This window comes from Chiloscyllium plagiosum, unplaced genomic scaffold, assembly GCF_037043375.1.
Source record: "Chiloscyllium plagiosum isolate Xiang-an unplaced genomic scaffold, Cpla_swu_hap1 HiC_scaffold_52, whole genome shotgun sequence".
In the NCBI taxonomy this organism is placed as follows: domain Eukaryota; kingdom Metazoa; phylum Chordata; class Chondrichthyes; order Orectolobiformes; family Hemiscylliidae; genus Chiloscyllium; species Chiloscyllium plagiosum.
Genome location: NW_028270190.1, coordinates 32,335,229 through 32,352,712, shown reverse-complemented (window position 1 = coordinate 32,352,712; position 17,484 = coordinate 32,335,229). Strand labels below are relative to the sequence as shown.

The window sequence follows — 17,484 nt, the reverse complement described above, 5'->3', positions numbered from 1 at the left end:
GTAGTACGTCCCTGCAGCTGAAGCCCTCAGTGACTGTGACATAGTGTGTCATGGTGATTGGTTATTGGGGAAAAGCACTGAAGCTTTTCATACCTGCATAGTTTAGAACTATCACAAGCCCCTGAAAACCAGCTGAGCGAGATAACCTATTGTGGTACGAATACATGCTTTAGCTGATGGTAAAATTTGATCGTTTAAATGCAGGTGTCATCAATTATACAGCCATAGAGATGCATATCTCTGAAACAGATCCTCCTGCCCAACTTGTCCATGCTGACAGGATATCTGAAATTAACATAGAAATATTTGCCAGCATTTGGACCATATCGCACTAAAGTTTTCCGATTCAAACAGATGCCGCTTAAAAGTTATAATTATAACAGATTCAACTACTTCCCCGGCAGTTCATCTATACAAAATCTTCTGCGTTTAAAAAAATGTCCCGCATGCCCCCTTTGAATATTTCCACTTCTCACCTTAAATAGATTCACTTCATTTTTGAACTCGCCCACCTTCGGAGAAAGGCGTCATTTATTCAATTCTGCATAATCCTCAGTATTTTACAAACTTGCATGAGGTCATCCTTAAGTTACTGGAGAATTGCCCGAGCCTATTCCGAGTCCACCGACAGCCCAGACCCTGCAACCCTAGCAACATCCTTGTAAATCTTCTCTGAGCAATTTTACCTGCATTTCCTAACTTTTCAATAACGCCAATAATTCTGGATATTGTTTATCCATTAGAAACAGAAAGTGAAGCATTACCTGTACATTTCAAAGCTGCATGAAAGCTAATGAGCACAGATATCGTGAAGTTCTATTTCTCTCATGTACTGGTTATCACGTTCATTTGACTTGCAAAAGGTCCCAATTAAAAAGCCGGGTAGTAATGGTGGAGCACTTGTATTACCAGTCATGGGTTTGCGTATTGAAATGCATGGAACATTCTTATTTGCTGTTCTTGTCAACCAGCATTGCTTTGGATTTACTCGCCGATAATTCATGTTGTGTCGAAAAGAAAGAAAATTCAAATTTATTATGGGAAGAATGTTCGTTGAATTACCCGCCTCCCTTTACCCTGAATATGCACAGATTGGCATAGCACGGACGGTCACCCTTTTTAAGAGTGCAGTTGGTGTGTGCTGATCAGTTTTGTCGCATTTGCTTTATGTCTAAAGATGTTATGTTTCAAATCCAAGTAGAAGCTTGATTTGTTGGTGTCGCAATGCACCACAGATTCCTGATTGGCCATTTTTGTCAAAAGCATTGTATTTCTTTGTATCACAGAGGAGTTGGAAAAAGTATGAAAGGAGATAAAGAATATACAGGTACAAATAGCTCTGATAAAACAAAATGCCCCATCGCGACATCAGTCAGTAAACAGAGACAAGAATTTGATGCAGGCACCAGAGATATTCACAGCGAGAAGAAAGACAATCACGTACTGTGAGTAACCCATTGGCATCTCTGTTCGCATTTTAGTTTATAGACACATAGAAGCAGAAAATTCTACAGCACGAAGATAGGCCCTTTGGCCCAAACTGGAGCATGCCAGCCAAAATGTCCATCTCTGCTTACCTCATATCTGCACTTGACCTACAACCTCCTAAATGCCTTGTACATTATCATCGGAATCATTGATCTGTACAACAAACAGTAATGGATCCAGCACACCACTACTCCCACGCCCCCACCCCGCCACGATTGACGCCACTCGTCACAGGACTCCAGTTCGGTAAACATTCTTTGGCACTCGTCCCCGCGATTCCAAACAGCAAGCCTCCTTACATCCAATTTTTCAGCTCGCCCTGGATTCCTGCCATCCAACCATCCTGAGCAACAAACCATATGAAACGTTATTAAAGATCTTACTGAAATTCATTTCAACTATGACAACTCGCCTCCCCTTGTGAATCTTCCTGATCATGTTGTCAGAGAAATCGATCAAATTTGTGGGCACTGACCTCCCACGCACAAACCCATGCTGACTGCTCCAGAAAGCTCCCTGCGGTCCCAAATGCATGTACCTGCTGTCCCTCAGAAACTTCTCAACTTACATACCACAGATGTTAAGCTTACTGGCTATGGTTGCCAGCTTTTCTTTGAAGCCTTTCATACATTTCATGGAACAGCTACTTGCCATTTTAGTAACACTTGCAAGTGTGCCATCGGTTTAATTTATCTGCCTTAATTAAATTTTTGTTACATTTTGTTGGCTTTGGAAACTTTACGAATCCTCTTTCTAATCTAAAAAAAACGCATGTTTACTCTTCAGTGCAATACGATCCATTACTTCGTTGAACTACAGTGGGTGCTTTGTTACCTTTATTACAGACAATTCTTCGCATTTACTCTGAAACAAAACTACAATGTACAAAAGAAATACGTTCGAGGTTTTGCTGCAGAAAAGGTTATAATGCAATACAATTTAAATGTAAATAATCTGAGGAGCAGTGTTGATAATAACAACCAATAAGTCGCAGAATTTTCAACTTGAAATAAATAAAACCAATAAAAATAAAAACAAACAACTTTTTCTCATATAATCACGATTGAACTAATCAAACGAGTGCCCAGGAAGCAGTACCGCCAAGTACCACGCACATTCATAGAATTTTGCCAAATTCCTTTCAGGAAGCACCCAAAGGCCAACAATTGTGAATTCCTCATATAAGCTTGTATATGTCTGACTGTAAACAGGAAGAGGCTGAACAGGCTGGAGTTGTTTTCCCTGGAACGTTGGAAACTGAGGAGTGACCTTGGTTTACAAAATCAAGAGGGCCATGGGTAGGATAAACCGATGGTGTTTTCCCTGGGGTGGGCGAGGGCAGAACGACAGGGCATAGGTTTAGGGTTAGAGGGGAAAATATAAAAGAGACCTAAGGGGCAATCTTTTCACGCAGAGGGTGATACCTGTATGGAATTAGCTGCCAGAGGAAGTCGTGGAGGCTAGTTTAATTGCAACATTTAAAGGGCACTTTGATGAGTATATGAACAGGAAGGGTTTGGAGGGATATGGGCGGTGTGTGACAAGTGGGGCTAGATCCGGTTTGCATATCTGTTCGGCATGGACAGATTGGGTCTTTTTCCGTGTTATACATCTCTATGACTCTATAACTGGTACCAACGTAAATACATTCTCAAATAGCCGTTCCTGCTCAAGCAGAAAAATTGCATTAATTAAGATACGTGTGAAAATGACTGCCTTCATTTGTATATTCAATGACTGTATCTAATACCAATGGTGAGTCACAAAAATCGTCTCAAGTGAATAACATCAGTCATAAATATAAATGCGGCACAGCTGATTGTCGAGAGGCGATTTCAAGTTTATTACTCTCAAAGAAAATGCATGCGCCAGGAAAAGGACCCGTGTTTATCATTTATTACTCTGTTCTTGCAGCTTTCGGTGCACCAGGTAAAATTCTAAGGTGAACGCTCATTATTCAGATGAGCTTACAATGTGTCATTAGAAAGGCCTTGATAATTTACCATATTGATTTTCCTTCCGTTTTGTTTGTCTTGACAATGTTATGTCCATTTATTGCAGCACAATAACTCATTGCTAGATCAGTTTGGTACTTTGCTTTGAAAATTTGTCCCTTTAAAAAGAAAATTCTAAGTTCAAATTGTTGTTAAAAGCATCTTTTTTAACAATTTCTCTTGCATCAATTCGAGGACATCTACCTTATTAACTATTCAATGAACCTTGCTTTGATTTTCATGATCAGATTGACATAATCCTCAATAGTTCGTCGAAATGATAATACGAAATAATAAATATATTAAAATAGGCTTGAAGACCGAGACATCTCCAAATGTATCACATCCTTCTCTTGGTACTTTTCATGATGTTTCACATTCTATTTTTGCAGACATTGCTGATGACAGGATGAGAATTTTCAAAGTCATCATTTGAATTGCATGTGTTTAATGATAGTATTTAGCCATTGAATGAACATTTTGATCTCTTTTATGCGGCGTAGTTAAAACGCATTATACAAACTATTATCGTTGGCAAATACAGACAGCTCTGAAATTAAGCACCTCGTATTTTGCAAGCTGTTTGAGAGCCTAATTAATCGAAGTTCTTTGTACTCATCCTCAATCGCTGTATTTTGATAAAGTGTAAACTCGTATTATTCATTGAGTAAGCCATGTAGTCAGGCGCGTCTCCTTGATCTGAATCGGAAATTCACGGGATACTTAGCAATATGTGTTCATGAAGCAAAGCAGATCTGGCGACTACTGAGGCATCGGACAAATCCCTCTGCTTCTTCAATTCAAGGATCCAGCAACAGTTTTGGAAAAACGATTTGGATTTGGCCCACACGGTGGACACACGTTCTCAGAAAGCAATGCTGGAAATAAACGCAAAAAGCAACTCTCTTCGACATCAATGAACAGAACCGTTTCCAAGTAATTTTGTCTTTGGAATACAGAAAATAAAACTGTGACGATCCTTGAATTCTCCCTGGAGCATCTTAACCCCAATATAATTGTATGATCACTTTTTCCCTTCTTGGTCGCAACTTGATTTTTTTTTATATACATATTCAGTCGTTTCCTTGCCTTCTGCGTGTGGGCTATTACTTAGCGCCATATTTCCAGGCATTTTATTTACTCTCACTTTTAGGCCTTCACTATCCATCATTAACTTCAACGGAGGACAGTTAAGAGCTAAACATATTGCGGTGGGTTTGGCGTCACATTTAGTCCAGACAAGGTAAGGTTAGTTGTATATTTAGTCAAAGGACATTAGTCACTCAGAGGGGCTTTCTTAATAATTATTTCGCAATTATCGATAGACTGCTATTCCAGATTTATGTTGAAACTAAGTTATACTATCTGCTCTGATGCAAATCGAACCCTGGTCTGCAGAACATTACCTGGGCTTCTAGATGAATAATCCAATAATAACCTCACCGGACCATCACCTCTGTTACGGCGGAGTGTGATTTAGGCTGGAAAACTTGCAAATATTCCAGCTCCATTTTATATATGCAAATGAAACGACTTTCATACTTCCACTCGCAGATATGACTTAGATAGATCAGTCTGTCCCCCTTGCTTTCACTGATAATCTATCTTTCACACTGTTTTCCCCTTTTCTCTTGCAGCTAACGTTGTTACGATCGTAATTCTTTCCCGAGGAAGATGTGGTCTTTCCAGATCTATCACTTGGTATCTGTTAGCCATGGCGGTGACAGATCTGCTTGTTATTATCATTGCAGTGTTATTAGCCCGTCTCTTCGTAATTTATTTTCCAGTTACTTACCTGTCTACTACCCCAGGTTGTCGTCTGATTATTGTTCTAAGTTTCGCTTCTAGAGACTGCTCTGTCTGGTTAACTGTCGCCTTCACCTTCGATCGTTTCCTAACTATTTGTTACCAGGACCTGAAAATGAAATGCTGTACAGAGAAAAAAGGAGTTGTGGCAAAAGTAATCATCTGCCTGTTATGCTGTTGCATAAGCATTCCATTTTACTTCATATATGAGTCCATGTACATTGTTAATGATGTGCCCTGGTACTGTGATATAAAAACTATTTTTTATACTTCAGTTGCATGGAGAGTATTTGACTGGTTTGACCGTATCATGACTCCAAGTATCCCCTTTCTCCTGATTTTGTTTCTCAATCTTGTGACTGTCAGACACATTCTAATGGCGAGCAGGGCACGGAAGAGACTACGGTCCAACAACAAACGAAAGATCCAGTGTGATGCAGAGATGGAGAATCGTAGGAAGTCTATTATTCTACTCTTCACCATCTCTGGCAGTTTTCTTCTCCTGTGGTTGACATATATTGTACATTTTCTATTTGTACAAGTGACCGGAAATAACTATTCTGTCGCTTCCAATTAGAATGATCCAAAATTTATTCTACAGGAAAGTGGTTACATGTTGCAACTCTTAAGTTCATGCAGCAATACGTGTATTTATGCAGGGACCCAGAAGAAATTCAGGGAAGAGCTGAAAAATGCATTTAAATACCCTTTTAAACTAATTATAAAATGGAATAAATACAAAATAGCCGCATAAATTGTTGCAACAAAATTTCTCGACAGAATGGACCTAAATGTTTGAAACACCCAGTAAATCTACACTTTGGTCAATAAATTCAGATTGACACTACCTGCAGTCTAACTCTACTTCTGTGTCTGTTCCCCAAATCTCTTTTGTACCATATAGGTTAAAAGAAAAATAAAATGCGTATATAATTACAACTTGCATATATTAATTGCCTTGTCAAGAAGACATAAAGGTCAACAGGCGACTTGAACCGTGGAGTTTCTGCAATTTAATAAAATAAAGCACCGACACAAATGTCCAAATGCATTTTTTCACTGTGAGCCAACCATATGCTTGACTTTGCCATCACAAGTGCACATGGGTAAACTTTTAAAATTTTAGACAGCATTTTGAGTCTACTACAGTTGTAGACAATGAATTCCAGATTCTCGCCTTGCTGTCGATGAGAAAGGTTTTTAATAACATTTCCTCTTTATTTTCTGCCCCTGAGTGTACAGCTATGCTCCAGCCATCCACCTGTCCTCCACAATGGGAGGTTTCTTCCTATGTGCATTGACTAATTTCTTCAAAATTTCTGAACTCAATAATCCTCTCCAATATTCTCCTCTGTTCCAAAGAAACAAATTCCAATCTATAGGGAGATCGGGTTCTCTCTTGATGGAGAGAGACCAGATACTTCCCACCCTGACCTTTTGGAGAGGGCGATCTTCTATTATCGCCGTACGAAAGCGTTACCTGTGCTCCAAACCAGTGTTGAGACTGAGCAAGTTCCTACGCCCACTAGAACATGAACACAGCAACTTGCAGTGAGAAATGAGGAAGTGACTGGGGACGTGGCATAATTTTATATACACAGCGACGTGAAATCCATCGACATTACCAGAATTGAGAAAGAGAGAGAGCCTTCAGAAAGACTTACTGAGGAAATACCAACAACAAATCCATGAAGAAAGGCATTGCAATTATTTAAGAGAAAGCCTGGTCACCAAGACATAGCAGCCAACTCTTCCATTTTTATTCTACCCCCATATGGAAATGCCCTGTACTGTGGACCCTAACTAGACCTTCTGAGTCCATGTTTGCTGTGAAAGTCATTCTTCTTAGCTCCAATGTGTTTTCGCTTAAACTGTCAATCAGCCTAGCCCGCACTCGGAAATATCGTCTCGGCAAGTTACAAGCAACAATTCCATGCTACGCTTTCTGGTTTCCACGCAAATGCAAGGCCACATTCACATTTCCTTTCCAATCGCTTGTTCCACTAATGTAGTAGTGTATAATTTTATTGTCAGAGGCACCCATATTCCAGTGTACAGCAGATACCTGCACCTGCTCACCATTTATGTCATTGGTTGTTTTCAGTCGAACCCAAGGTATAGCTGACAAGCTCAGATGCCTTGAAATCGTTCTCCAGCTGACAATATTTTTCCAAGTAAACTTCTCCTTTTCTAAATTATTTGCTGACGTCTCATGTACTCTCTTCATACCAAATCTATCTCCTTCATATCAGCAAATGTGAGTACCATACACTCAGAGTCCGTGTGTGGTGCTAGAAAAAGACAGCCAGTTTGGCGACATCCGAGGAGCAAAAGAATCGCTGCTTCGAGCATGTCTTTCATGAGAAATGAGGTTTGTGGGCTAAAACGGCTGAGAGAAAAACGGGAGAGGGTGTGATTGCAATGAAATTAACTGGGAATGGGATAAGTACATTAATGAGTTGCTGAAACTGATAGGTTGGAGAGGTGATTCGAGCAGATTGACAAGTAGGACAGTTGAACAGGATGGTGCCGAATTGGAAGCTTGAATCTGGCGTTAGGTGAGGATGGGAATGTGAAAACTATTGAAATTCACGTTCAATCCCGGTGGATCGAGGGTCCAAAGGCAGAAGATAAGGCATTCTTCCTCCAGGCATTTGTGAAGTTGATGAATGGTTCAAAATCCTGGTGGGAAGACGAGGTTCTGCTGATGCACTCATCAATGCAGGGAAGGAAAACGTGGGAATGATGCCAGTGTAGCTGAGGAGCTGGACTGTTCCACTTACTCGACGACGAGGCAGGCATAGTTGGGGCGCATGCGTGTGCCCATGGCTAACTGTTTGGTCTGGAGAAGTGGGAGGTTTTGATGGAGCAATTGTTGATAGAGGGGACCAGTTCAACGAATCGAATGAGAGTGTCAGTGGAAGGATTCTGCTTGATTTGGCATTAAAGGAAGAAACGGAGGTCCTGGAGGCCTTCATCATCGTGGATGGATGTGTACAGGGACGGGATGTCCATGGTGAAGAGGAGGTGTTTGGGGCCGGGGAAACAAAATTCATCGAGGAGATGGAGGGTGTGGGTGTTGTGCCAAACGTTGATTGTGAGATTCTAGATGAAAATGGACAGGATGATTTCAATATATGTAACGATGACGTCAGTGGGGCAGGAGTAGGCTGTGATGATAAGACAAACTGGGCAGTCAGGTTTGTTAAGTTTGCGTAGAAGGTATGAAGTAGGTGGCACAGGGTTCGTGATCTACAGAGTTGGAGGCTGTGGGTGGCAGTGGTGGACGACGTCGGAGATGATGGTTTGTTGATGAGAGGTGAGGCTGTGGTCGACGGGCCAGTCGGAGAGGGAGTCTGCGATGTGGCATCTGGATTCAGTGGTGTTGATGTCAGTGCACCAAACTGCTACTGCGCACCCCTCTTGACTGTTGGTTTGATGGTGAGATTCTGTTGGAGTGGAGTGAATGGCGAACTGCTCATTATGAGTGCTACAGGGTGGACTGGGTAAGTAGAGTGGACAGGTTGAGGCAATGTCTGTCACAGGGCTGTTAGAAATAAAGAGATCATGGGTCGGGAATAGACCAGCACGTGGTGTCCAGGGATGGCGTGCTTCAGAGGCAGGAAAAAGGGTCTTTGGAGGATGGCGGGAGCCCTGATGGAAAATAAAATAAGCACAGACGTGAAGGCAAAGAAAGAATAGTTTGATGTTGCAATGTATGTTAAAATCGTTGGTCCAGAAGTGTAAGTGGATGAAGGTGAGGCCATTACAACGGGCTTGTTTTCCATCCTCAGTGAGGGGCATGTCTGGGGGCTTGGTAAAAATAAAACAGGGCTGGCTGCTAGGGCCTGGTTTTAGGGCTGGAGCTGATAGTTGCGGTGGAGACTGTAACTGGATTGGGAGTGGTTATAGGATCGTGGGTAACGTCATCAACGGAAGTGACACTTCCACTGGAGACCCGGGGCTGAAGTGGTGCCCTCAGTGGCATCTGCAGAGGCAGATTAGACATATGTGTGATATGGGTGATGTCGTCCACGTTGTTCCTGTCAGTTTAGTTTATGTGCTGAAAAATGTGTTGCTGGAAAATTGCAGCAGGTCAGGCAGCATCAAAGGAACAGGAGAATTGACGTTTCAGGCCGAGCCCTTCTTCAGAACATCCTGAAGAAGGGCTTATGCCCGAAACGTCGATTCTCCTGCTCCTTTGATGCTGCCTGACCTGCTGCGCTTTTCCAGCAAAACCTTTTTCAGCTCTGATCTCCAGCATTTGCAGTCCTCACTTTCTCTTAGTTTAGTTTATGTGGGCGATAACTACGATGGCGGGAGTGACATGCAGCGTATGCTTCGGTATGGTTTAGGCGTTGGTGGTTCTTGCCCTGGCCCACATTTGGAATACTGCATGCACTTCTGATCGGTACATTCCCAAAAGGATAAAAAGTCTTTTGATATGTTGAATACGAGGTTCAGCAGGAAGTTGTCTGGTATCACGGAACTTGTCTAGAGGAGAGGTTGAGTAGATTTGGCATGATTTCATTAAAAAGCAGAGGCTGATGGGAAAAATGTTGGATGTCTTCAAAATAATGAGTGGCATAGAAAGGGTGGAAAGCAAGAAGATTTTTTTTTTATCCCCCAGCGTTGTGGACTCAATTACGAGTCTACTCTACTGGGAGTTGCTAATTAAAAATGTGAGAGGAAAAGTTAAGTGGAATCGTTTCACACAGAGGGTGGTGGGTGCTTGGAACGCGTTACAACCGTAGGTGGTTGAGGTCGGCTCAATCGCATCATTTAAGATGTATTTAGACAGATAAATAAATGTGCAAGGAGCAGAGCAACACCAACCATTAGAAAATGGACGACAGGTTTAGATAGAGGATCTGGATCGGCGCAGGCTTGGAGCGCCAAAGTGCATCATTGTCAGCTGTAATTTTCTTTGTTATTGTTCGTTGACATCTCCAATTCGGATCTTTGATGTCGGAAGGTCATTGGTGAAGCAACTGAAGATAGTTAGGCCCAGAACGCTATCCAGTGGAAGTGCTGCTGAGATGTCATTGAGCTGAGAGGAGTAACCTTCAACATACCCAACCATCTTCTTTTATGTGACTCGAGGCAGCACAGTGTTTGTCCCCTGTACCATTGATTCCAGTTTTACGAAGGTTATTTTATGCCACTTTATGTCTAAGACTACCTTGATGTGAAGGCATATGACTGCAGTATCAACCCTGCGATTCAACTTTTTTGTCATTCTATGAGCCAAAGCTGTAATGAGCCAGGGGCTGAGCGGTCGCCTTTCAACATAAGCTGGACAGGTTATTCCTACTCAGATATGGCTTGGCTGCGCTATTGATGATACCTTCATGATTCTGCAGTGTAGCTCGATAGGTGTTGGGGTGATTGGCTGAATTGGATTTGCCCTGCTTTTTGTGTGCAGAACATACTTTGCAAAGATTCTGAAAAGTGGTGGAAATGCCAGTGTTGTAGCAAAACAACTTGGCTCGTGATGCAGCAAGTTCTGGGGTACAGATCTTCTGTACTATTGAAAGAATTTGTCAATTTCCACCGCCTTTGCCATAATCAGTGCACAGCCATTTCTTAGTATCTTGCGCAGTGTATCGAATTGGCTGATGACTAGCATCTGAGCAAGTTGGAATTATCCACATGCCTGGTGTTGCCCTTGGTGTGGTCTCTGCACTCTTCATTATACAAGCTTGATGGTAATGGTTCGCTATGGGATATGTCAGTTCATGAAGGTGGGGTTTACATTGCAATAAGGTCTGGCACTGTTGATGAAATGAAATTGTCAAATCTTGTCCTGTAGACCCTAAATGGGAAGATATAAATGCAGTGGAAAGAGGATTAAAAGGGCATGTCAGGAAGTAGAATGTGCCGTACTATGAATAAAAAGGGGAGTTTCAGAGACAACTCGATTTTTCTGTAGTAAAGCATGCCGCAGAGGGCACTGATTATCTTGTATCATCACAGTAACAAAGAAACTTCATGAGTTCCTCACGCTTGTTGAAGATGAGGATTGGGGAATGGGGAAATGGAGAATCCTCGGAAATAAATGGATCTGTTGCAAAGATGCGATAAAAATTTGATGCAATTTGTGCTGAACAGAAAAGCGATTTTTAAAATGTTTTTCTCAAGTGGATAACTGTACGTATGTTGTTTCCAGACATCATCATCATCAGACCTCAGTATACATGTTTTGGAGATGGAAGTATATATTACTACAATGGGGAGAAAGTGAGGTCTGCAGATGCTGGAGATCAGAGCTGGAAATGTGTTGCTGTAAAAGCGAAGCAGGTCAGGCAGCATCGAGGGAACAGGAGAATCGACGTTTCGGGCATAATCCTGAAGAAGGGCTTATGTTACTATATTACTACAATCCCAATAGTTACTTAGTAAGTAATTGTTGTTTAACCTGGCCTGATAAACCTTTAACCAATGCACACAGTTTGCAGGTGATATTGGCTGATATTGAACAACGTTATGATTATTAACAAAAACTACTGGCACACAATTGCATTAATCGGCAATAATCAAAACATTTATTCAAGCTGGTTTTACTGACAAAATTGCAAACGGCCCAAAGAACATCGTATGATAAAAACTAAAAACCGTAAACTCTGTTTCTTTGTGATTTTGCTCGTGTTTTACACTGTATATCTCTTTCCCGTGTAAACTCACAGATGCATTGGCAGGTGAGATATCTGCATGAACCTCTTTCACTCACATGGTATGCAATTGAGTTCTTCCCGGTATGAACACGCTAATGGCTCATTAGCTTGGAAGACTGTGATTAGCTGCGCCTCTAACAAAGTAACGTTGTCTTTGTCTTTTTCCTCTGTCAGTGATCGTAAAGGACACAGACTCCAAGCAGTCGAGGATGAAGTGTTTCAGGGCTAATTTGATTTTAACTAATAGATGCTGTCACTAGCAAAAAACTTTTGAACTTAAATAAAGAACTTGTACAATGAAATGTGTGACTCGTTCTGCGAGCTCATCTAATCTCTGCTGCGTGGAAACATACCCTCCGAAAAAATCTCACCCATTTCCCGACAGTTAATTCTGACTATCCTACACCGCCGTGAACACTGGAGGCAATTTACCATGGTCAATTCACGTAAACTGCATGTCTTTGGATTGTGGCTGAAAACCATTTCACCCGGAATAGGCACGTAGAAACTTCATAATTTCCACACAGACAATCACCAGAGGCTGGAATCGAACTGAGAGCACGGCTACTGAAAGGCAGCAGAGATAGCCACTGTGCTACTGAGGCACTATACGGCCGCTAAAATGTCAGGTTTTCTCTGGTTTGGTTTGGTTTTTGTAAGCAATAGTGTACTGAAGCTTGTGGACTCAAAGGAGCAGTTTCATGCTGGTACTCGTTCCATAAAAACCTGTTTGATTTTTCTTTATCTACTTATGGGGATCGTTGCAAGTATTGGAATGTCATCATCAAGTTATGATAAATTCTTGGGTTATTCGCTATTCGTGGGCGGCACGGTGGCTCAGTGGTTAGCACTGCTGCCTCGCAGCGCCAGAGACCCGGGTTCAATTCCCGACTCAGGCGACTGACTGTGTGGAGTTTGCACGTTCTCCCCGTGTCTGCGTGGGTTTCCTCCGGGGGCTCCGGTTTCCTCCCACAGTCTAAAGATGTGCAAGTCAGGTGAATTGGCCATGCTAAATTGCCCGTAGTGTTAGGTAAAGGGGTAAATGTAGGGGTATGGGTGGGTTACGCTTCGGCGGGTCGGTGTGGACTTGTTGGGCCGAAGGGCCTGTTTCCACACTGTAAGTAATCTAATCTAATCTAATCTTCTTTGTTGTTTGTGTTTCATTCAATAAACGTGCAAATAAATAGTGTTTTGTTGAAAATAAATGGTTTGATAAACTGCATCCATCCTTGAATGTCGTGTCCCAGCTGCAGAAAGCTACGAGCAAAATAAAGATCTGCACTTCTTTCTTAAAACGTTCTGATTGGGTCTGACTGATCCATAACAGACTGAATCAATCCCTTCCTCCATTCATGGCAGATGAATGCTCTCACACCCCGCCCCCCCCCATCCCCCACCCCTAATGTGATTGCCCTGGTGAAGTTTCAGCGGGATGGTTGTATAAATGCCTCCCGACAATGCCAGCATTTCCTCAGTCTCTCATAAGTGTAATTGCGCTGGTGTTTTGCCATTTCTGGCTACTATTCGAAGATTCTTCTATGCATAGAGCATGTGCAAAGGTTCCGAGCGGTGCTTGTCCTTCCAGACAGATTGACTGTCAGAAGGAAATTACAGTAGAAGCTGGAATATGCACTGATAACATCAAGAGTCGTGATCACACGAGGTCAGGCAGTATGCAGAGAGAGAAAACAAGTGAATGGTTCCAGTCGAGCGGACAATTCATCAGCAACGTGGGATTCACTGTCAAATATGAATGCGGTTTTGCTGAAATTCTGTCAATGTAAGTTCACTTTTCAGACAGAGGGTGAGAAAATTTGAGAGAAACTGGAAGAAGACACACAGACAGGAAACTGAGTGAAATATATTTGTCTTTTTTAGTGCCGATATTTTCGGGCAAAATAAATTGCATTAAAGATGCAGTATTACCATGAAAATACAATTCTAAACGCAGTCAGTGTTTGCTGAAAACTACAGAAAGACAAGTGAGGCAGCGGTGAACGGATTTTCTCGAATTGTAACTTAACCTTGTTCCTGTTTTCTCCATGAGCTCCTTTAGTATTTTAGTCTGAACACAGAAGAACAGCTGCAGATGAAAAATTCTGCAAACCCGAGCTAAAATACAAAATGCTGAAAATGCACAGCTGGTCTGACAGCATCTAAAAGTTTTCTTCCTGATATATTAACGATTTAGACTTCAGGCCATAAAATCTGCAATTGCCTACCTCAGCGTCTCTTAATTTCTTTATTTCCTAAGATTCTCCGTCAAGCCAACTTCCTTGGCCTACCTTATGATAATCGATTTTACGTTCATCACTGAAAAATTTTGTGATTCATCATGGTTACGAAATTTCAGTCAACTATTTAAAATGTTTAACACGCTTAATAAATGCTGTTTGCTGTCTGTAAAAAATATCGCAGTTCATTCATTAATGCAGCATAACAGTCAGAATTTATTTTCGAAAAGAAATCATCGTGTAAGCACCTTCATCTCAGGGGCGGGAGTGGCTCATATGGTTCAATCTCATCTGCTCAACCGATATCCAGCAACTCACACTATCTGCCACTTTTGCTCTGTCCACCCATTTCCACATCCAAGAAAAAAGCTTCACTATACAAAACAAAATCCGTTGATTCAAAATGGATTGAAGTACTGTGTAGAATTAACTGTTCAAAAAACAGCATAATTATATGCTGATTATTCACAGAACACAGAACAGGAAACATAGAACGCTCCACCACAGTACAGATGCTTCGGCCCTCGACGTTGCAAAGACCTGTGAGACCGATTGAAGCCCGTCTCACCTGCACTATTCCATTATCATCCATACGTTCTTCGAACGACCATTTACATGCCATTACGTTGGCGTGTCGAATACTGTCGGAGGTATGGCATTCAACTTCCTTACTATTCTCCAATTAAAGAAAATACCTCTGACGTCTGTCCTATGCCGATCACCCCTCCATTCAAAGCTATGTCCCCTCATACCATTACCATCCGAGGGAAAAGACTCTCACTGCCCATCCTACTGAACTTATGATTGTCTTATATGTCACAACTCTGTCACCTTCCAACCTTCTTCCTTCAAACGAAAATAGCCTTCAGTCCCCCAGCCTTTCCACATAATTCCTTCCCGCCATACCAGGCAACTTTCCGGTAAATTACCAGTGCACCCTTTCCAATGCTTCCAAGTCCTTTCAATAGTACAGCGATCATAACTGCATGCAATATTGTAAGTCCTGTGACCCAGAGATTTTTTTTTCCAGCTGCAACATAACCTCATGGCTCCCAAATCATTCTTCTCTCAATAAAAGCGAACACACCATACACCTTCTTAACAACCCTTTCAATCTGAGTGGCAACTTTCCGGGATCTATGCACACAGACATCAAGATCTGTCTGCTCATCTGTACTACCAAGTATCTAACAATTAGTTCATAACTCTTTATTCCTGTTGCTCTCTCAAAAGTGAATCCGCTGACACTTTCCACATTAAACTCCACTTAATACGTCTCAGCCCAAGTCAGCAGCTTATCTATGTCACTCTGTAATCAGCAAAATCATTCTGCACTGTCCATAACTACGCCAGCTTCAGTATCATTCGTAAATTTAGTAACATGTCCTTCGACACCATCATTCAGATCTTTTTTTGAAAAATGACAAACAGCAGTGGCTCCCAAAACAGAGCCTTGTGGTACAACAATAGTAACTGAGCTCCAGGATAAATATTTCTAATCAACCACCACCCTCTGTATTCTAACAATTTACTGGACCATAATTTCCAGTGTTCTCTTAACTATCCTTCATGAACAAGGGGACAACAATTGTTATTCTCCAGTATTCCAGCTCTATTCCAATAGGTAATGACGACACAAATATCAAAGCCAAAGGGTTTGTGATCTCCTCCCTAATTTCTGAGGAATTCCTGGGATAATCCCATCCGAACCAGGAGATTTATATATTTTAAAACTTTCCGGAATGGTTGAGAACTCCTTATGAAACTCAATCGCATCTAGTCGGATAGCCTCTTTTGAAATATTCTACATGACCTCATTGTCTTTTTACTTTGTTAGTACTGACGAAAGATATTCATTTAACACGTCTCCTTATCTCCTCGGTTACCACGCAAAATTCCCTGTTACTGTCCTCAACTGACCCAAATCTTCCACTCATCATTCTTTTATTCATGACATACCTATAGAAAGCTTTTGCGTTTTCCTTGATCCTGACTCCCAAAGATTTCTCATGTTCTCTCCTGACTCTTCTGTATTCGCTCTTTCATTTTCATTCCTAGCCAACCTTTAACTCTGAAGCGCCCTAACTGAGGCTTCATGTCTCAACTTTACATGAACCTCCTTATTCCTCTTGACAACCGATTCAACGTCTTTGGTAAATCATAGTTCCCTCGCTCGACCACTTCGTGCCTGCCTGACATGCATATACATTTCAAGGACACGCAGCAGCTGTTCCTTAAATAAAGTGCGCATTTCAATTATACAGATCCCCAGTAGTTACCTTACAAATCCTATGCATTCTAAACCTTGCCTAATTGCAGCTTAATTGTCTTTTCACCTGCTATAAATTTTGCCCTGTGGTATGTACTTCTATCTTTCCATCGTGATAGTAAAAGGAAGCGAATTGTACATGCTATTACCAAAGTGCTCCACCTTACTCAAAATTTAACGCCTGGCCTAGTTCATTACCCAGTACCAAATCAGTGTGGCCTCGCCTGTTGGCCTATATAAAAACTGTGTCTCGAAACCTGCCTGAGCACATTGGACAAAAACTGACCCATCTGAAGTAATAGAACTAAAGCATTTCCAGTCAGTACTTGGAAAGTAAAAAAAATCATAACAACTACACTGTTACTTTCAATTCTTTCCAGAATGAAATTTGCAACCCTTTCCACCGCATCGCTGGAACTTGTCGGAGATCTACAGAAAACTCCCAAAATGTTGACCTCTTCCTTCCCGCTTCTAACCACAGCCCATACTAAGTCAGTGTTCGAGTCCCCAACAAATGCTCTTTGTACCACCGTAATTCTGTCCTTGACCAATAATTCCACTCCTCCACCGCTTTTGTTACCTTGCCTGTTCTTACTGAAGTATCCAAACACCGGAGCATGCAACAACCATACCAGTCGTTGCTCCATCCATGCCTCAGAAATGACCACAACGTCAAAGTCCCAGGTACTAACCCATGCAGTATGTTCACCCACCTTAATTCAGATACTCCTGCCGTTGAATAGACGCACTTCAAACCACCTTCCTGCCTGTCGTGACTCTATTGCGACCTTCAAACCTTAGTTATGACCTCGCTACTCTCCACTTCCTGGTCACTGGAGCGACAATTCATTTTCCGATCTCACTGCCGAATCATTTTTAAAACTTCCTGAAAAGCATTAGCAAATTTCGCTTCCCACTGCTCCCCTGGACATTAGTACTCCTTTGACACAGATGCTGGCCAGCCCATTTGTCGCTGTCCATCCTACATAGAATGAGGGACTATTATTCATGAATCCCTC

The 17,484-nt window shown here is 41.8% G+C and overlaps 1 pseudogene; it reads left to right on the top strand.

The window, feature by feature from the left end:
• The first annotated feature begins 3,347 nt into the window (after positions 1-3,347).
• Positions 3,348-6,042, top strand: LOC148134918 (putative G protein-coupled receptor 139; annotated as a pseudogene).
• The last annotated feature ends 11,442 nt before the right edge of the window (positions 6,043-17,484 follow it).